Source organism: Epargyreus clarus, unplaced genomic scaffold (assembly GCF_041222505.1).
Source record: "Epargyreus clarus isolate Ecla_fem2 unplaced genomic scaffold, WU_Ecla_fem_2.2 ptg000036l, whole genome shotgun sequence".
NCBI classification, from domain to species: Eukaryota; Metazoa; Arthropoda; class Insecta; order Lepidoptera; family Hesperiidae; genus Epargyreus; species Epargyreus clarus.
This window is the reverse complement of record NW_027332241.1, coordinates 1,402,792-1,425,215: the sequence shown is the minus strand read 5'-3', so window position 1 is coordinate 1,425,215 and position 22,424 is coordinate 1,402,792. Positions and strand designations below refer to the sequence as shown.

Genomic DNA, 22,424 nt, shown 5'->3' with positions numbered 1-22,424 from the left:
AACGTGTTAACTTGTGAGATAGTTTCGGTTTTTTTAAAGATTATCGCCCGATATTAATATTCAATCTATCCAATATTTACCCTACCAAAGATCGACATTTACTTTATATGACATATTATAAATTGTAAAATTTCAAAGTGTAATAGGCAAAATTGAAAATAATTAATACTTAAAATTCGTTATCAAATATCGATCTATGGTTGGTTGTGTATCAATAAGGGGTGTATACAGAGATCGTTTTAACGAATCTTTAAAAGAAATGATATCGATTTATTTATATTTAGATTAAAATCTAATATATAAAATTCTCGTGTCACAATTTTCTTTGCCATACTCCTCCGAAACGGCTTGACCGATTTTGATGATTTTTTTTGTGCTTATCCGGTATCTATGAGAATCGGCCAATAAATGTTAGGTCAATAATGTGCCCCTAAATGTTAGGGGTAGTACAACCCTAATATTTTTTTTTATTTATATGGCAATACAACGTTTGCTGGGTCAGCTAGTATAGGTATAAGATGTGTTTTTTTTGCTTTTTTCGTAAGGTCGAATGATCGTAACAGTGTTTCTTTCTGAATATTTATTTTTTATATATATTTTTTTGGTTTAATTTGTATATTGACTGTATTATTATTGATTTTTCATTTATTGTACTGTATACCCCTTTCTTTCTTTGCTTTTTTCATGGATTGTTTTAAATTAAAAGAAGGTGGTAGAACTGCTGCTGTGTTCCGGTTTGAAGGGTGTGGTAAGGGAGACAGACTTTTCCGAGGCGTTCCAGCTTAGTCCTCAGGGGTAGCGGCGCATCTGTGGCCGACCTCAGGTAGGAATATCTAATCCTATCTGGGGTTGATTACAGATGTCCATGGGCGGCAGTAGCCACTTACCATCAGGTGGACTGCATGCTCGTCTGCTACTCTTATATTATAAAAAAAAAAAAAAAAATATTATCTTGGTGTAAAATTTCACTATCTGTTTTTATTAATATGATTATTTTATTCAACTTGTAATTCTTTATCTATCATTGTTCATTATAGTAATTGGAGTTTATCGATTGATTAAATAACTAAATAAATAAATTCTCTGGGGTCAAGTAACCATAATATGTACTCGTATTTTAGTCGCATTCGGGACCCTAAATAAATGTATAGCGTTTGTACACGTCGTGGACGCTTTGTGATTTTTCTTAACAATTCGAGCATGTCGCTACATAGCCCACTGCTGGGATTAAGTTGGGAGAGATTGAGTATACGTAAATGGAGATAGACTGTTCGCTCTTAAAAGAGGTTGCTGCCTGTTATTAATAATCAATCTATCCGAACCTAAGATCGACATTTGATAATTGCTTCATATGAGAAATTATATAAATCAAACTTTGTTAAGCAAAATTTGTATAGATAGAGTATTAATGGAGATAGATTCGTTTTTAGGGTTCCATACTTAAAGGGTAAAAAAAATATATATAGTTTAAAAAAACGAAAGTACACGCTTTTATAGAAATCAAACTAAAAAATATAAAATAAACTTAGAAACTTAAACTTTTTTAAACTATATTTATTTTTTAGTTAAATTTCTTATAAAAGTTCTTTAGTTTCTTTAATTATTATTTATTGTTTCATTTATACTGCTGTTCATATTAAGTATCCACAAAGCGTCATAATTATAAGGCTGTATGTTGATCTCTTTCTACTGAAAAACGGAGTTACTCACTGACAAACATACAAGTGAAGCTAATATAAAGTTTGTAAAAAGAACCCTATTACAGAGCATCCGTTGTCTGTCCGTCACAGGGATCTATCTCTTGAACCGCAATAGATAGACAATTGAAATACAGAGTATATGTAACAGTGGCCACTATAGAAACAAATCCTAAAAATAAAAAATTGTCATATAAGAAACCGCTATTTTACATTTATCAAATAGACTACACCTATATAATTCCTTTATTAAACATCAGATGAACTGCACCTCTATCAGATGGACTACATTAAACAAACGAGCACAACAAACCAACCGTTAGGCTAACAATGACATGACCTGGATCGTGAGGTCCCGGGTTCGAGGACCGTGATGAAGCTACCGTGACGTATTGTTCTGGGGACAACGTGTAAGCGATATGTGTTGTCTGTTTTAGAATTTAAAATGAAAAACGTTTAAAAAATGTTTTACGATGTAAACGATATACGTTATGTTTAAGGATTAAAATCAGCAGAGAATTAGTATTAAAAACTAAAAATAATAATTATAGTTCAAAAAACTAAAAAACACGCTTTAATGATAAAATCAACTAAAAAGTAGAAAATAATTTTCAATCTAAGAATCAATTAAGGAACAGTAAATAGTATAATTGTGGAAAAAGTGTGGGGTGCTTTTCGAACCTGATAAATGGAGCACCCCACACTTTTTCCACAATTATACTATTTACTGTTCCTTAATTGATTCTTAGATTGAAAATTATTTTCTACTTCTAAATTATCGTCTGAAGCTAATAAAAGCGTGTTAAAAATAAACAATTAGTCAAGTGTGAGTCGAACTTATCATATATTTTTAGTATTTTTTTTTTATAATATAGGAGTAGCAGACGAGCATGCAGTTCAACTGATGGTAAGTGGCTATTGCCGCCCATGGACATCTGTAATCAACCCCAGGTAGGATTAGATATTCCCACCTGAGCTCGGCCACAGATACGCCGCTACTCCTGAGGACTAAGCTGGAACGCCTCGGAAAAGTATGTCTCCCTTACCACACTTCAAACCAGAACACATCAGCGCTTAACAGTGCTGTTATTAAGCAGAAATAAGAATGGGGGTGGTGCCGCCAGAGTCGAACCACGAAAAGTTCCACCACCTTCAAATTGGTTAATAGTTGACATTATATATTTCAAGTTGACTTACTACCAATTGGTAATAAGTAGTGAACACTTCCTTCCATTGCTTAATATAACACTCACAGACCTGTATTTGTTTTGTACCCAACAGATCTGTGATATTACTACTACACTTAAAAGGCTGCATATATATGACCTTACCAAGTTACGCGAAAATCGTAGATTAGTAAAGATTACTCACTCCTAACAAGAAAATGTATCCAGTTTTGAGAATTGAAATAGTTGCGTAAAAAAGTTTTGCCACGTCTCCGTGCTGAAATGTCCCTAAAATATTTGAAATAATTATTTATTTATTATGTAAATTACGCAGTATTAGTTATTTATTCGTATTTTTTTCTAAAAATGTTTTTATTTGTCAAGAATTCAAAAAAGAACTTACTAATAAGCCGTTTGTGGCTTCATTCAATTTCAAGGCGGCGAAGTATCTTTACTAATCTATGGCGAAAATACGTTACTTATAAAAAGGAGTTGAACTGCCATCGTGGATTGATGCCATTGATGACAGTAACGCTGAAAAGAAAAGCCAGTGGAATAAAATTCACATTTCAGTAGAAAGAATTCCCTTCATAATGCGATTACGTCACAGATCACGTGTGAACCTCTTATGACATTGTCGTTTGAGAATTATATTTTGAAAATAAATGAAAATGTATATTTGTGCAGAATCTTACTTCTTTTCTTTTTTTGTTTTCTTCCTCTCTGTTTAGTCCCGATTGCCAAAAAGCAGTATAAACCGGTTTAAATCAATTAAAAGACGCAATCTGACTTCACACCTACACTAGCCATGTGCACTCACACAAATGCAAACCTCAGCTTAGACCTCGCGGACTATACCCTAAGTATGAGGTTTTACGTTTTTTAAAATATGACTGGTTTTGTATTTGTTTACGTATTTGCTCATACAATTCCAATCAGCGCCCCTAGCGGACTATATCAGAACTGATTAGAAAGTACGGGAAATACTTAAACAAATACAAAAACAGTATTTTTTGTAAAAACATAAATACTCATACTAAGGGTACAAGACCCTTAAACGGCGTGGTTTTCCCGGGTTATGAGGTGTAAATACTCGAACAATTTCATGGGTTTTATTGTTTTGCTCAGAACCCTATTTTTCTAAAACAAAAATAGACCAGAACAAAAACACTGTTAACACTGTTATTAGGCAGAAATAGGTGTAGCGGTGGTTTCGCCAGAGTAGAACCGTTAATTAGACATACTAAATTGCCACCGACTCTAGGTCTTAAATTTGTCAAAGTCTAAAACTAAGCGTAAAAAAGTTTTGCCACGTCTCCGTGCTAAAGTGTCCCTAAAATATTTGAAATACTTATTTATTTAATATGTTTTTTACGCAGTTTTAGTTATTTATTTGTAATTTTTCTCTAACATATTTTTTTAATTGTCAAGAATTCAAAAAATAAATAAAATCATACTTTTGTGACTTCATTCAATTTCAAGTGGGTGAAGAAGACCCATTCCTAGGCTGGCTATCTGATTATAAAAAAAAAACTTTGTACTTTTAAAAAATAATCATCGAATCCGACCACTAGATAAAACCTTTTTTCAATAAAGTATTTTCTCACTAACAAAAGAATTTAGCACACTTTTCTAAAAGATCTACAGGCCTATTCTTACAACGTTCAATATTTTAGCCATTCTATTCAGGACGGCTGAAGTCTACCTAGATTTTGTAGCCTATAAATTCAGGGTCTTAAATATTGACGCACGTTCTAATCTAGACAGGAACTTGTCTGATAGTGGAGCGAGAGCGATTTTATTGCTTTAGTTCAGTGATTCTCAAAGTTGTGGTTTGAAGGTAGAACTCTCTGTGGTTCGACTCAGGCAGCACCGCCACACCTATTTCTGTTATAACTGAAGTGTAGCGCTGCTGTGTTCTGGTTTGAAGTGTGGTAAGGGAGACATACTTTTACGAGGCGTTCCAGCTTAATCCTCAGGGAAAGCAATGTCTCTGTGGCAAACCTCAGTAAGAGTTCTATCTTATTTGCGGTTAAATCCAGGTTTCCGTGGGCGACGGTGGCCACTTACCGTTAAGTAAACTATATGTTGGTTAGTTACATATAGTCATTATTATGAAAAAGAACTTTCCAGAATATTGGCCTATAGCTTCCAATAATATTTCTTCAAATTCTACTGATACTTCCAGAGATAAGCGCGATCACTATCATCATCATCATCATCAACCCACTACTGTCCCACTGGGCACGGGTCTCCTCTCAGAATGAGAAGGATTAGGCCATAGTCCACCGCGCTGGACAAGTGCGTATTAGTAGACTTCACATACCTTAAAAAACTTTTTTTAGATTTCTCATGTATGCAGGTTTCCTCACGATGTTTTTCTTCACCATTAAAGCAATTGATAATAAATTTCTAATACACACATAACTTTGAAAAATCGGAGGTGCCTGCCTGGGTTTGAACCTCGGACCCTTCGATTAAGAGGCCGAGTTTCTTAACCACTAAGCTATCACTGCTGTCAGCATCTTTTACATACCCATGTTAAGAACTTTACCTATATAAACCTTTTTTATATAACCTTATTTTATCGTTCATCGTTGCTTAGTGAGACATAACCCTTACAACGCTTCTTCAGTCACGTTTCTTTGAAATATTTCAGGGGTCTCTAAGACCCTAAATAAATGTTGAGCGTTTACTATCCAAGGACCTATTTATAAGGTCTATGTTTATTTAAAATAGCAAAAAAAATGTTTATATCTTAATATTTTGGGGTATCTAAGTCTGCAAAAGTGTATGGAGGTCGGCTGACTTAATAAAGGTACTAAATATTATAAAAAAGCCCAACATTTTTAGGGTTCCGTTCTCAAAGAGATAAAATGGAACCCTTTTACTAAGCCTCCGCTGTCTGTCCGGCTGTCACGGGGCTCAATCTCTTAAACCGTAATAGATAGACACTTGAATTTTTTATAATATTGAAGGAGCAGACGAGCATGCAGTCCACCTGATGGTAAGGCTACTGCCGCCCATGGACATCTGTAATCAAGTACCGATAAGATTAAATTTCTAACTGAGGTTGGGTTCAGATGTGCCGCTACCTCAAGAGACCAAACCAACTGTTTATGAGGGAATATTTTACTGTTTTAAGGTGGAAATAAAATTTTCCTGAACCATGATGGTTTATTAAAGATGGTGGTAGGCTCCCTGTTCTATATGGAGTTGTACAGATGTTTATAGCAGTGACTTACCATCAGGTGCACTGCTTCTTTACTTCTTGTAATAAAAAGTCACAATTTAACAATGTCTCCAATTTTAAAGAAATTAAATTTTTGCGTACTGTCACCAATCTAAGTGGTTTTTACCGTAAAAATGGCCAAGTGCGAATCGAACTCGCACACAGATGGTTCCGTATCGCAAAATTTCAATTTGTGCTTTTTTTTTGTATTTAATGTAATTGTAAGAAACTGTATTTAAAGGATCAACTGTTTGTAACTGTATATTATGGTTTAATAGATAAACCGAACGCTGAAAAACACCGTATTCTTGTCCAAATACATAATAGATAGATTTGTTTTGATTTATTTGTATTAATTTATTCTAAGTATTTGTAATAATAGCGGCTACCGTTATACATACTCTATAAAAAAAATCAAGTGTTCAGGAGATAGAGCCCTGTCACAGACGGATAGACTTAGCTTAGTAATAGGCTTTCGTTTCCTCTCTACGGAACTCTATAAAAAGCCTGTCAATATTCTCATCTAAACTGGAATGGATGCTGCAAAAAGTTAACTATCTTCCGAAAAACATTTCGCAAAAACGGATTCGTAAAACGTTAGTTTTTTGCGAATTGCAAAAAGTATTATTTAATGGAGTGTGAATGAAATAGTTATGTTGCAAAATGGATTCTTTCGCGTCCGTTGATTTAGGGTTCCGTTGTGGAATGGAAAAATGGCGCGTGTCGGAATTAACTGTATTTAATTTTACTGAAGAATTTGTATTTAAATTCGACAGAGGACTAGGGTTTTGTGTCTAAATTTTGCAAATAAATTTTGGAATATTTTCAGTGTGAATTATTCTCTAATTTATTAGAGGCCAGTAAGTTAGGTTATTTTATTTTCTGATGTTTTTTGGGAATATGAAAAAGGAAATAAGCTTGTAGTTCACCTGATAGTAGGTGATTGACTCATACCTTATTATGTTTTAAATAGGATCGAAGTACTTTTTATAATATAGGAGTAGCAGACGATCATGCAGTCCATCCGATGGTAAATGGCTACTGCCGTCCATAGTTAATTGTAATTAACCACAGATAGGATTATATTCCTGTCTAAGGTCGGCTACAGATGCGCCGCTACCTCTGAGGACTAAGCTGGAACGCCTCGGAAAAGTGTCTCCCTTACCACACCCTTCAAACACAGCAGCGTTTAACAATGTTGTTATAAGGCAGACATAGGTGTGGCGGTGGTGCCGCCGGAGTCGAACCACAAAGGTTTCTACCATCTTCAAATTGACTTCTACCGAATGTATTATTTTTGTTTCTTTCTTTCCTTCAATGTATTTATAAAGAAGTGAATGATGACTATTTAGTAACCTCATCTATAACCACGACTAATTATTAGTCGTCCAATTGTCACGGTACTGACTTTCGTCACAATCCGTCACTTGGTCAAGGGCTGGCTAATGAGGCCGTATCAACTGGACCTTCGACCATTTGACTAAATGGGTAATGGGTGGTAATGGCTGGTAATGCTGGTAATTACCAGCAAGTAACAACAGGATAGAGTAAACGGTGCATCGATGCATTATCTCGTTTATTAGTTCACCTTCGAAGGGAATTGTTTGATGGTATAGTCCAGTCCAGTAGTAAAACTGCTAGTCCGCTCTGAATATAGAAATGAATCGCGTCGCCATAGCAAATTGTATGGCTACACCTGCTCGCAACTTCAGAGCGGACTAGTAGTTTGGCGCGGATTATAACTAATCATTATTTGGATTGACTATAACCCTTTTTCTGTAGCACTGTTCAGGGCAGGTTCATTCATCATCAACTCATTACTGTCCCACTGCTGGGCACGGGTCCTCTCAGAATGAGGAGGACTAGGCCATAGTCCACCGCGCTGGACGAGTGCGTATTGGTAGAATTCACATACCTTTGATTTTTTTTTTTATTTCTCAACAATACATCCTGTATATCATACAATATTTCCAAGTGTTACGTCAAATGCTATGTATTTATACTAATAAATGTTTTTTTGTTATAGGTAAGCAAGGGTGTTCAGAAATGTAAACTTAAATAAATGGTAAGAGGGTTACAATTTTATGTCTAGGTATTTATAAGCGGAAAAGGTCTTCTTGTAAGATATAAGGAACCCTAAAAATACAAAAATGTGTTGATGGAGACTATCTTATTTAGGAGTGGCAAAGCATCTGTGATCGGCTTCAGGTAGAACCTGATCTATTTGGAGTTATTTACAGTCAGTCCATCTGATGGCAAGTGGCTACTGCCGCCCATGGACAACAGTAATCAACCCTAGATAGCATTATATTCGTACCTGAGCTCGCTCACAGATGCGCCGCTACCCTTTAGGACTAAGCTGGAACACCTCGAAAAGTTTCTATTTCATTTTTGTACTGAGGTTTACTTTTACAGTTTTAGTTTATCTTTTGTTACTGTTAGTTTGAATATTACATATTATTGTATCTAAATATATATAACTCAAAGGTGACTGACTGACATAGTGATCTATCAACGCACAGCCCAAACCACTGGACGGATCGGGCTAAAATTTGGCATGCAGGTAGATGTTATGACGTAGACATCCGCTAAGAAAGGATTTTGATCAATTCTACCCCCAAGGGGATAAAATAGGGGATGAAAATATTACTTCGTAACGCGAGCGAAGCCGCGGGCAAAAGCTCGTATTGTAGAAAACCTTATTCGAATCAGATTTTTTTCACTTTAGTAACATCCCAAAAGAAATACATTACTAAAGAATGTAGTCAAAAATTCTTATTCCACCACTAACTTTCTGCCAATTGTACATCTCGGTTCCAACATCCGCCTGGCTCGAACTATGCAACGGATTCCTGCCTTGTTTGAGCCGATATTCATTCCGCACGGATCTCACGGATACGACATGAATACTGTTTGACTCAAATATAGCCGTATGCAGTCGTGTATTTGGATGGGTCTTGTATATAGATTATTGCGGATGTCAAAAGTTATACTAGCAAAAAGTATGTTAAAGATTATTTCATTGAAGTAAATAATTCTATTCTATCGCAATTTATTTAAAAGCTTTTGTAGCGTTTACTCGAACATTTTACCGTGTAATAGGTACTTAGATGTATTATACGCAGTTTTTTTCTTTACTGCCGATGTTTCGAATAACTTATAAAGATCTTCCTCACAACGAAACTAGAATAAACTATGACCACTTACTGACCGTAAGACATAATGATCGTTTGATAAATTACTATTATAAAAAAAGTAATAAAGAAACGGTATTTCAAAGTAAGTCAATTTTAAGAGTAATATCATAAAATAAATAAATCACGAGAGAATCTAGGTAAGAATTCTTATTCATGCCACTTGTATGTACATATCTGTTCCAACAACCGCCTCGCTCGAACTATGCAACGTATTCTGCCTTGTTTGAGCTGCGGTATTCATTCCGCACGGATCTCGCGGATACGACATGAATACTGTTTGACTGTAATATTGTATTCGTATCTATATTTGAGTCTCATTCCTGCGTATTTGGATGGATCTTGGATATAGAAATGTGGGGTTGTCTGTTATAAGCATTGATTAGTAAAGATTACTCACTCCTAACAAGAAAATGTACCCAGTTTTGAGAATTGAAATAGTTGCGTAAAAAAGTTTTGCCGCGTCTCCGTGCTAAAATGTCCCAAAAATATTTGAAATAATTATTTATTTATTATGTGAATTACGCAGTATTAGTTATTTATTCGTAAATTTTCTCTAAAAATGTTTTTATTCAAGTCAAGAATTCAAAAAGAACTTACTAATAAGCCGTTTGTGGCTTCATTCAATTTCATGGCGGCGAAGTATCTTTACTAATCTATGGTTATAAGTTATGCTGTTTTTTATATTACAGATTACGGTACTTAAGCAAATAACTCTGTTAACTTGTCGCTTAGTTGTGGATTAGTTGTGGATTAGTTGCCTTAAGTATGTCACTATGGTGGAGTTATTATCGCAATTATTTTAAAAGTTTTAACTACCTATTACGGTTTAATTACGATTAAAAAAAACGGTTACTTGTAGGGCAAACCTCATTTTTATTTTAAGTATTATAGTTATATATATAAGCTGTGAAAATTTCAAGTATCTTTCTACTTCGGTTCGAGAGATAGAGCCCTGTAACAGACGGACAGAGAGTGGAGGCTTAGTAATAGAGTTCCGTTTTTACTCTTTGGATACGGAACCCTAAAATGCTGTTGCTTTTTAGGGTTCCGTAAACAAAAGGTGTGTCTGTTTGTGTGTGAAAATAACATTTTCACTGTAACTTTATTTATTTATATTTTATAAAGATTTTTGGTATTCTCTCCTACTTAAGCTTAATGTACGAGTATAAAGCTTAAAGTTAAGCAGCGAAACTTTTAAACCAGTAGTCATATAAGTAGGAAGGATTCCGGAGTATGTGCGTGAGATGCTAAGAATTTTGAAGTGTTCAAAGTTTTGAGTTCTCGAAGTTTTTGAATGAAACTTTGTAGCGAGCATAAGTTAATTAAAGTTGATTAAATTTTCAAAAGGAATATGTTGGAATTATTTTCTGAGCAATTTTTAATATTTTCATTTAATGTTTTGAGTTGGAAAGTTTATTGTGGTTTATTGTATATAGGTATGTATAATATTGTATATGTACGATTATATTTTGAAGTATTGGTGGCCTTAAGTTGATAGAACCCTTTGTGGTTCGACCCCGGCGGTACCATCGCTATGCCAATTTCGGTCTAATAACAGCAGTGTTAAGCGCTGCTGTGTTCTGGTGTGAAGGGTGTGGTAAGGGAGACATAATTTTCTTAGGCGTTCCAGCTACCTCAGGGATAGGGGAATCTGAGGCTGACCTCAAGTAGGAATCAAAACTAATCTCCGGTTGACTATAAAATGTCCATGAGCGGCAGCCAGTTATCATCTGGTAAACTGCTCGTCTGCTATTCCTATATATAAAAAACCTAGTGGCCTCTCACATTGAAGATCCAGGGATCAAATCTTAGCACGAGTTTTTCGAAACTAAACAGACCTAATTTCGAAAAATTCTAACACAGGTTAGAATAATAACTTTTGCTATACAATTAATTATCATGAGGAAATAGACTGAAAAGTTCTCAAAAGTGTGAAGTCTACCAAACTTTACTTGAGCTGGGATATGCCCTAAGCCCTATTTTCAGAAAATGCCTGTGCCCGGCTTTGCGACAAATGGGATAATCGATCTGTAAATAAAATCTCGTGTCTATGACGGTTCAAGAAATAGAACTCTATGACAGACGGACAGACAGCGGAGTCTTAGTAATAAAGTCCCGTTTTTACCCAGCTACGGAACCCTAAAAATCTTTGTGTAGATACCTCAAAAGTATTACATTCAATTCCTTCATACCTTAAGGAAGAATTCGTTATTGTTACGAATTATCTGAAACAATTACATACTTGAAAACATTTCTTGTCATACCTCATGTATCATACCTTTTAAAGGAATTCGTGTGCTTCGAGAAAGACAAAAAAATTTGGCATATAAATAAAATTAAAATATCCGTCCGTCCCAAAATGTGAAATTTTAACGAACCATTCTCGCATTGATACTTTGTTATGTGGGGAGTGACTTGCAAATGTTTAGGGTTCCGTACCCAAAGGGTAAAAACGGAACCCTATTACTAAGATTTCGTTGTCTGTCCGTCTGTCACAGGGCTCTATCTCCGGAACTGTGATAGATAAACACCATGATTTTTTACAGTGGATGCATAACGGTGGCCGCTATAACAACAAATACTAAATGTAAAATAAAGTTGAATATTAAAGGGGGTCTCCATACAACAACCCGGCATTTTTCGATCTAACTGTTAAACCGTTCTAGGAAGACGGTTGAAATTTTTACAATCCGTTTACTACTATAACCGGTATTATAATACAAATAAGAACCAAAAAACATATTTTAATATAGTTATTTTAATTTTTTTATACGTTGTTTACGTATCACTCATCATCACCCCAACGCCATCTATTGTTGTTTCATATAACTAAGTATTGTTGAAAATAATAAAATGAATAAAAATAAGTAAAAAATAATGAATCGCCTACGGAAGCCTACATTGCGAGGTCGACTCATACTTTGGCGAATTATTAATTATATTTTTTTGGTTTCTAAGTAAAATAAAAAAAACTGAAGAATTTGCTAAATAATGTTTCAATATTTTTTTTTATCTGTGTGAATTCTTGGGGTTATATATTTTCCTGTCTACTTTAAAGATTAATAAAATGTTTTATCGTGATGTAAAAGTTCCATCAAGATCGGCACAGTCGATTCCACTTCCCATTAGATGACCACTTCATGTCTTTTAATAAACATTAAAACAGAAATCACTATAAATACCAACTTCAATGTGATGCCTCATCGATCGAGTCGGGAATCGAACCCGTGACAAATCACGACACGCGCGCATTGTCAATTAACTTTAAAACAATGGTATTTTTTGTCAAGATCAAGGTTAATAGCACGGTTAACGGATAGTTAACATTGAAACGGTTTTTATAACATTGAAATGGCTGTTTCGAAGGTAGAACCCTTAGTGGATCGACTCCGGCGCCATCGCCACACCTATTTCTGTTATAACAGCAGTGTTAAGCGCTGCTGTGTTCTGGTTTGAAGGGTGTCAGGGAGACATACTTTTCCGAGGCGTTCCAGCTTAGTCCTCAGGGGTAGCGGCGCATCTGTGGCCGACCTCAGGTAGGAATATTTAATCCTATCTGGGGTTGATTACAGATGTCCGTACGGCAGTAGCCTTACCATCAGGTGGACTGCATGCTCGTCTGCTACTCCTATATTATAAAATAAAACAAACGAGCATGCAGTCCATCTGATGGTGGCTACCATTACTATAAAACACACTCTAAGACGCAGTCATAGCTAAGTATAGATATCTCGCCGCCTTGTAATTGAAGGAAGCCATTTAGTGGCTTAAATGGCTGACAATTCTGTCAGCCTTTTAATGACTGTCATGGTGTTATTTACGCGGAACAATGCCGACATGCAGTTAAGCCACTAAATCGAAGAAAAAGTGCAGAGAAATATCGTTTCATTCGTAAATGATCTAAAAACTACATTTTTTTAAATATTTTCTATCATGAAAATAGATGACAGTGACAATTTCAATTGTCATAACTGGTTACATTTTCTTGTTAGGAGTGAGTAATTTTTATTAATCTATGGACGCAGTACATGAAACCTAATATTCCTTAAGCTTCTTCCCTATCCTGTAAACCCGTTAGACATTGCAAACGACCTTTCCCGGACCCCATTAGTGCTTTTCAATTAGCACTCTTTGTATCCGGGCTTTGTGGCGCTAAAATCCTTGCTACAAACACGAGTATGTAGTATGTAGTCCCGTATTGTCGAGTAACACACCTTTTGTACCACACAAGGCAGTGATAGCCTAGTGGTTAAGAAACTCGGCCTCTCGATCGAGTGCTCCGAGGTTAAAATCCCAGGCACGCACCTCTGATTTTTTAAATTTATGTGCGTATTAGAAATTTATTATCACTAGCTAAACTGTGAAGGAAAACATCGTGAGGAAACCTGCATACCTGAAAAATTTATAAAAAAAAGTCTCAAAGGTATGTGAAGTCTACCAATACGCACTTGGCCAGCGCGGTGGACTATGGCCTAATCCTGCTAATTCTGAGAGGAGACCCGTGCCCAGCAGTGGGACAGTAATGGGTTGATGATGATGATTATAATGACACCTTTTGTACTCCTGAAATAAGGATACATATGTTTTGTTAGAGTAGCAGACGAGCATGCAGTCCACCTGATGGTAAGGCTAATGCCGTACGGACATCTGTAATCAATCCCAGATAAGATTAGATTCCTACCTGAGGTCGGCTACAGATGCGACGCCCGAGGACTAAGCTGGAACGCCGCGGATAAGTATGTATCCCTCGGATAAACATAACTTCAAAAAAATACAATAGAAATATTTTTTTTTATATGACACTTTAAGATCAGAAAAATGTTTTCAAATTACGAAAAGCAAATTCTCATTAGGGACTAGTAGATTTTAGAAAAATCGTAGTTATACATACAAACATACATACAAACATACATACATACAAACATACATACATACATACATAAATAATTGTACAATACAAAAACATTTTTAAGTCTTAAAAATACAAGCATATTAATTAAAAAAAACTCGATACTAAAGTTTTCTTTGTCTGAGATGAAAATAGATTCAGATCACAGCATCCCTCCGGGGCGGTGGCGGACGACCCTGTCTGACCTGCCACTCACCCCGAGACGAGATAAAAAGTACTTTAGTCAAAGGTCTTATGTCAAGTAAATCATAAAAACTTATTCTTAGCAAATGTAGCAATATTCACTATATTTTTTGTAATATAGGAGTAGCAGACGATCATGCAGTACTAATAAGGCTACTGCCGCCCTTGGACATCTTTAATCCCAGATAGGATTAGTTTCCTACCTGAGGTCGGCTACAGAAGCGCGGCTACCTGAGAACAAAGTTGGATAGCCTCGGAAGTATGTTTCCCTTACCACACCCTTAAAATCAGAACAAAGGAGTGCTTAACTCTGCTGTTGTAACAGAAATAGGTGTGGCGGTGGTGCCGCCGGAATCGAACCACAAAGGGTTCATAGCAGCATAATTGCCTCATAACAGCAGTGTTAAGCGCTGCTGTGTTCTGGTTTTAAGTGTGGTAAGAGAGATATACTTATCCGAGGCGTTACTTAGTCCTCAGGGGTAGCGGCGCATTTGTGGCCGACCTCAGGTAGGAATATCTAATCATATCTAGGGTTGATTACAGATTTCCATGGGCGGCAGTAGCAATTTACCACAGGTGGACTGCATGCTCGTCTGCTACTCTTATATTATAAAAAAATACATATCAATGGTATCAAAAGACACAATTACTGACGCATAAATAAAACCAAGCTATAAATATCCGGCAACAAGTAGAAGGGCTGACTCAACGGGGAATCGACCCCGCACCCACGCTAGTCTGGCGCCGTGACGTCAGGGTTACCGCTTTTTAATTTTGGAAATGTCAAATTTTATAAATTTTTTAATGTTGTGTGGTTTGAATTTAATTTGATATTTTTTTATTAGAGTTTAAAGTTTTTTTGACATTTCTAAGACAGATGTGAAAAAAAGAAAAATGTTTTAATTAATTTCCTTTTTTTTTGTAAACATTGAAACAAATGATTTTATTAAAATTTGTGAGTATTAAAAAAAACTTATTATTATTATTTGATTCAATAATAAATCCTTATTTATACCTTAAGATTTTTGATTTCATTAGCGAAAACAAGTTTAGAAAAAAAAATGTTAGAAAAAAGTATCAGGCATTAAATTTTATATAATAAAATATTTTTCTAACAAAATAAGAATTAGCAAGGTAAATGAAAATTTTCAAAAAAAAAATGGATTTTCTTCGCCACTGATAGCAGAGCGTGGTTTCGATCCACGGACCTCTGGGTTATGGGCCCAGCACGCTTCCACTGCGCCACTCTGCTCTGTTTGAAACTGACGAAATTTGTGCTCATATTGTACCGCGCGTTGTTAGAACTTACAAATTCAAGTGTGGATAGAGTATTTGTTGGTTTGTGTACGTTTGCAAACGCTTGGAGCTTTTTGATAAAGCCAAATGTTGTAGTATGGAATTTGATTTAAATTATGTTTTTATTAAAAAAATATAAGGTATGTGAGGTCTACCAAAACGCACTTGGCGCGGTGGACTACGGCCTAATCATTCTCATTATGAGATTTCTTGTGTGATTTTAGCGTGGTTTTTAGTTTTTAAACTATAATTATTTTGCATATTAATCTTTAATCATAATGTTAAAAATATTAAGTTTATTGACAAATAGGTTACATAAATTTTAGTTTCTAAAATTATTTTGTTTTTACATATTTTAATTGGGGAGATTAAAAAATCACAACAAATGACTATTTTCGAAAACCGTCACACGCACAGAAAGAATTGTCAGTTTATAAAAAAGGTTGTTATTGTTATCTGTTATCTGTGCTTTGTGACGTTTGTAGGACAGGCAAAGGTAACTAGAGACATACAGCCAGTGTTCCATTTTCGCTATTCTTAGAAACAGGAAGGGATGAAAGGGTGGGTAGGGAAAATACGCACTCTCAGGATTACCGCCGAATTGCGACACACAATCCTTTGTTTGTCCTGATGGAAATAAGAAGCTAAGTGTGAGTCGGGCTCGAAGACATAGGGCATTTTCCAAAACAATTTTCATGTAAGGGAGATTCTTACATGAAAATTGTTTTGGAAAATGGTAATACAATAGTTGAAAAAATTATATTATTAAAATAAAATTTAAACGAAACCACGCTCTGCTATTCACCTTTCGAAGGCCGGCTTTTTTATTATTTTTATTTATTATTATTTTTAAAATGAATTTAGTTATGTTCGTCACCTTTCGAAGGCCGGCTTTTTTATTATTTTTATTTATTATTATTTTTAAAATGAATTTAGTTATGTTCGAAATGTTTTCATGTAGCTTAGTGACGTCATTCTAAATCCAATATGGCGGATTGCTTATTTTTTAAGCACTTCTGCGATATGGCTGTCATATAAAAGGATTTGCTGATAAAATCTAAAAAAATAATTAATGTCACTCTCAATCTAAAATGGCGGACTCCTAATGTTGTTTTTAAGTTTTTAAATATTATTTTACGCGAAAACGGAGGGTAATGTATGTCTCATTCTTTGTCACGCTGTAGCCCAAACGGATTGACGGTTTAACATATGAGGTGTCGTTGGATTCGTCTAAATTCTGGGAGGGACTTAGACTATATTTGTAAGTAATCGTTTTTTTATAAGTTTTTCAAATCATTCGCCGAGAGAGATATAATTATATAAATACTCAATTATCTATACTAATATTATAAAGAGGAAAACTTTGTTTGTTTGATTGTAATGAATAGGCTCAAAAACTACTGAACCGATTTTTAAAATTCTTTCACCATTCAAAAGCTACATTATCCACGCGTAACATAGGCTATATTTTATATGAAATATATTTGATAAACAGATTTTGAGGCGGTACAAAATTTGCCGGGTCAGCTAGTTCCAAATATTGTTTTGATTTATTTTTATTAAATGTTATTTTTATATATTTTTAGACATATCAGATACAAAGCACAGCCCTATAAGACTGTGGTATTTATAATGCTTAGTAGGCCGTTCTATACAGTATTGTCTAAAGATTCAATGGACGCCTTCACTGTTTTTGAATAACTTGTTTTATTATATACTAGCAGAACCCGCAGCTTCGCCTGCGTTTTAAAAAAATAACATGACATTCATATAACTGAAAATTTGTACCTTCATTGGAATGACAGTGGCGCCGTCTATCGAAAATTGGTCGTACCAACTCAGAAATCTTCGGGGGCTCATGCACAACAACTTTGCTAAAGATCACATGATCAAATGCTTAGTTAACGATTGTATAAAGGATATACAGACACACATTCATTTCTGCCTAATAACAGCAGTGCTAAGCGCTGTGTTCTGGTTTGAAGGTGAGATTAAACAATGGTCAAGCGTGAGCGGGCTTCTTATTTACAAGCTTTTATTTGAGATGGTAGAACCCTTCGTGGTTCAACTCCGGCGGCACCACCGCCACCCTTATTTATGTTATAACAGTGAGTTAAACGCTGCTGTGTTCTGATTTGAAGGGTGTGGCAAGGGAGACATACTTTTTCGAGGCGTTCCAACTTAGTGCTTAGGGGAAGCGGTGCATCTGTGACCGACCTCAGGTTGGAATTCCTATCTGGGATTGATTACAGATGTCCATGAGCGACAATAGCCACTTACCATCAGGTGGACTGCATGCTCGTCTGCTACTCCTATATTATAAAAAAAATCTGCAATCATTAATTATTAATTTATTCTTATTATACATGTTATGTAACGTTATTATATAAATTGTTAAACATATTTTAATTTAGAAAACAGTATTTAAGTTTTAAAAACGTTTTAAAGTTTAAAACCAGGTTGCACGTCATTGTTTAAGGTTTATTAAAGCTATCTAAGTCCCCCCGCAGGGTGGGGGCCGTCCTTGAGTGAAAGTCGTGAGATGTCATCGCCCTGTCTAGTTCAGAGGTTCTCAAACTTTTGTATTATGGAAAATTAAAGCGCTTACTATGTTTTTGTGGCTCTCAACTTTTTAGAAAGGAATTTTTAAGCTGATGTTTACCGTTATAAAGTTTTTGCTTCATGGTATTGTCGCTAATCGTAATATCTAAATAAAAGTGGTAAAAGCCTTTGCTTATCGACTCTGGAAGTACCACCACTATATCTATTAAGCTTATAACACCAGTAATTCAAATTCAAATCTCATTTATTCAATTGATTCATATCATTATTGATCAAATCTCATTATTGATTCATATAGAATAGGTACTTTTTGAAAGTCAACAAACTACCACCGCTTTGGAAGGCGCTGTTGTTTTTCTGATTGAAGGTTGTGGTAAAGGAAAAACCTACACGAAGTGTTCCAACTAGTGGCCGGTATTCATAATCAATCTATCCAGTATTTTGCTTACGAAATATCGGTACTTGACAATTTTTGTTTTTTTATTGATTATAATTATGATTATTTATTCATAACGAGTATAATTCTTAGACCTTAAAATACCTAACATTTTATGAATAAACTAGCTGACCCGGCAAACGTTGTGTTGCCATATAAATAAAAAAAATATTAAGGGTGAACAACCCTTATCACTTAGGGGTATGAAAAATATATAGTAGCCGATTCTCAGACTGTACTCTGACTCTACTGAATATGCATATAAAATTTGGTGAAATTCGGTGAAGCCGTTTCGGAGTACGGAAACTAACAATGTGACACGAGAATTTTATATATAAGATTAATCGAACAAAATAAAAATAAAAAATTAATCTCATACCAGGTTGAGAACCGCTGGCGTTTCACGTAACAGTATTAAAACACGTAAGCGAAAACTCACTTGGTTGCTTTGTACTGTTTTTTACTCGTAATAGTAAAGTGAAGTTGTTAAGGATTTTACCGTAAATTGAAATTTTTAGCTGAAATTATGATTGTTGTGTGTTTTGAAAAGATTTTGGTTTTTGTTAAATATGTTTTGAAGGCAGAACTCTATTTTTAACCTTCAGAAAAGGAGGAGGTTTCTCAATTCAACCGTATATATGCTTTTTTATGTTTAAGTTATGATTAAAACTACTTCGCAACAATCCGCTACAAATATGTATGATGGTATATAAGTTAAACCATGCAGTATGTACCACCCTCCCTCCCTCAAAGCATGCATGCAGATGCAAAAATTAAAAATATACACCACCATACATACCATCACCAACACGTGTTTCGCTCCAAAACGGAGCATCATCAGGGTAAGTTGACTCTACGTCGGTTAATCGTGAGGTGACGCTGCCAACCTAATGCATTCCTTTTATAAATTTATAAACTCTCTAGTCTAATATAAAACTAATGAGTAATTCTACGCTAACTTAAACTGCTAAATAATCATATAATGAAGGTGGCGTCTTCTGACACTGCACTTCTTTGTTTAAACACATAAGGGAGTAGACACATTGTTCTTGTGTTCTATAATGTTCACTTGTCACTATTTCACTAACACTACACTGTGTCATGTCACAAGCTCAAAGGGATTAGTCCGTTTGAGTCTTCTCACCACTACATGATTATAAAAAAATTAAACCAGGATTCGAACCCGGACCCTCGGTTGAAGCCTATAACCACCCATTACCATAACTACATGCAAAATTACCTCATTCTCTCGTTATCATAGTTAATACTAAAGTGGGTTGAAATTTACATAATTATATTTGTCCCGGGCGTAATTCGGTAGCCGAAATGCATTTAAATTGTAAAATATACGTAAAATTTAAGTGTCTGTACGTAATTTCGAAAATTAGCTTCGCTATCTGTTGTTTTTAGGGTTCCGTATGAAAATGTCAAAAAACCGTTCCCTACCACCAAATTTTCATTGTGTTTTTTTTTTTATATTTGTTATCATAGCAGCCATAAAAGTAAATGCATTTGAAAATTTGAACTGTCTATCTATAACGGTTCAATAGACTAAGCGAAAACGTCGAAAAATAGCGGTTTCCTGTATGGCGACCACCATTTATTTTCAACTTTTTTTATTCTCATCCTCTGTAAAAATTTCAAGTGTCTATCTATTACGGTTCTGAAGATAGAGCCCTGTGACAGACTGACAGACAGCGAAGTCTTAGTTATAGGGTTCCGCTTTCACCCTTTGGATACGGAACCCAGAAAAGTCGAAAATTACCGGTTTATTTTATGCAAACCCACATTTATTTCCATATTTTTTATTTTTAGTATTTGTTTTAGCGGCCACATTATACATACTATAATATCAAGTTTTTACCTATTAAGATTCAAGAGATAGAGCCCTGTGACAGACGGACAGACAGCGGAGGCTTAGTAATAGGGTTCCGTTTTTGCCTTTGGATACGGAACCCTAAAAATGATTGACTAAATCGGTATGTCATTACTACCTATAAATTATGTCACTAGACAGTTTTAATAATCTTTTGTAATGAGATCGCGATAATCCATTAAGTATTAATTAACGCATGCATTAAATCAATTAATTGATTACTGCAATTCATAATTGGTTATCAATTTTAATGACCAATATCCAATTATTGGATGTAGCCTACTTGTGTCAATATTGTAATTTATTAGTTAGGATATTATTATTTGAAGGTAGAAGAACCCTCCATCTGTGGTTCGACTCCGGCGGCACCGCCACACCTATTTCTGTTATAACAGCAGTGTTAAGCGCTGCTGCGTTCTGGTTTGAAGGGTGTGGTAAGGGAGACAAACTTTTCCGAGGTGTTTTAGCTTAGTCCTGTGGAGTATCGGCGCATCTGTGGCCGACCTCAGGTAAGAATATCTAATCTTACCTGGGGTTGATAACAGATGTCCACGGGCGGCAGTAGCTTACCACCAGGTGGACTGCATGCTCGTCTGCTACTCTTATATTATAACAAAAGTTTTTCTAAAGGTAGACCCTAGAACCCTTTATGGTTCGACTCCGGAAGCACCAGCACCACACATATTACTGTCTAATAGCGTCAGTGTGATGCGGCTGTGTTCTGGTTTGAAGGGTGGTAAGGGAGACATTATCCTGTGGCTGATTAAGAGTGTCCATGGGTGGCAGTTGACACCTACCATCAGTTGAACTGTATGTTTCTTTGCTACTTATGTAAGAAAAAAAACCGACTGCTGAATAATACCAATAGTCTCCTAGTAGTGCCCGCGGCTTCGCCCGCGTTTTAAAAAGAATAATATGACATACATATAACTGAAACATTGGAACATATGTGGAACATTGGAATGACAGTGGCGCCATCTGTCGAAAATATGTCGTACCAACTCAGGAACCTTCGTGGGCTCATGCACAACAATTTTGCTAAAGATCATCACATGATCAAATGCATAGTTTACGATTCTATAATGACATACAGACAAATATTATTTTTTTATATAGATGATAGATATAGATGCTAAGAAATGAGACTGAAATGAAATGAAATATATTTATTTTTGTATAGGCCAACGGCGGCTTACACATTGTCAGTTACAATATTTTCTTAAACTACTACCGGATCGGAACGCGACCTCCACTGAGAAGATCCGATAAGAAACTCAGGGGGTTTGTCTTTCTTTTTAATAATAATTATTATCTTTTTCCATTTTTTTAATGCTTATTATTAGAACGAAGAAAACATTACCCTTCAGTGTGGTAAAAATAGTATACGTCCATAATAAAATATTAAAATAATTATAGCTTTAAACAAAATACTCATTACTCACTTTTAATTTTTAAATGGCATTTAAAAGTATGAAACGTTCATAGCTATGTTTATTTTTTTCAACTGTGAGGGTAGTGTATTAATATTCGTACGGTGTAAAAATCGGCTACTTTGGACACAGAAATGCGTGGCTAAAATGCGGGTTTAGGTCACAGAGTGCTATAATAGTATTTAATAGAAATAAAATTTTATTTTCCCGAAAGCTTCACGCTAAGCTTACAAAATTCCCACAGACATTATAAGCTCCTCGAGTAAGACCCAAATTTGTTAAGTTGGGGAACAGTTACAAAAATTCCCGAAATAAACGTTGGGTATTTGAAAAAGGAGCATTCCTTAAAACCTGGAACCTTTCCAAATTTCGTGTTAACTTAAATGCTATTGGAAGACCTAGTCAGCTTCGAAACCAAGTTTCACCTTCAGAATTCTAAT

General features: G+C 35.2%; 1 protein-coding gene and 1 non-coding gene across 7 annotated transcripts in view; one reads left to right on the top strand and one right to left on the bottom strand.

Moving 5' to 3' along the window:
* The window catches only part of Fas3 (fasciclin 3), a 197,371-nt gene that overhangs the window by 75,486 nt on the left and 99,461 nt on the right, over window positions 1-22,424 (top strand). The window lies entirely within an intron of this gene.
* On the bottom strand, window positions 15,565-15,636 carry TRNAM-CAU (transfer RNA methionine (anticodon CAU)). Its single transcript has one exon. It is a non-coding gene; the product is annotated as a tRNA-Met (tRNA).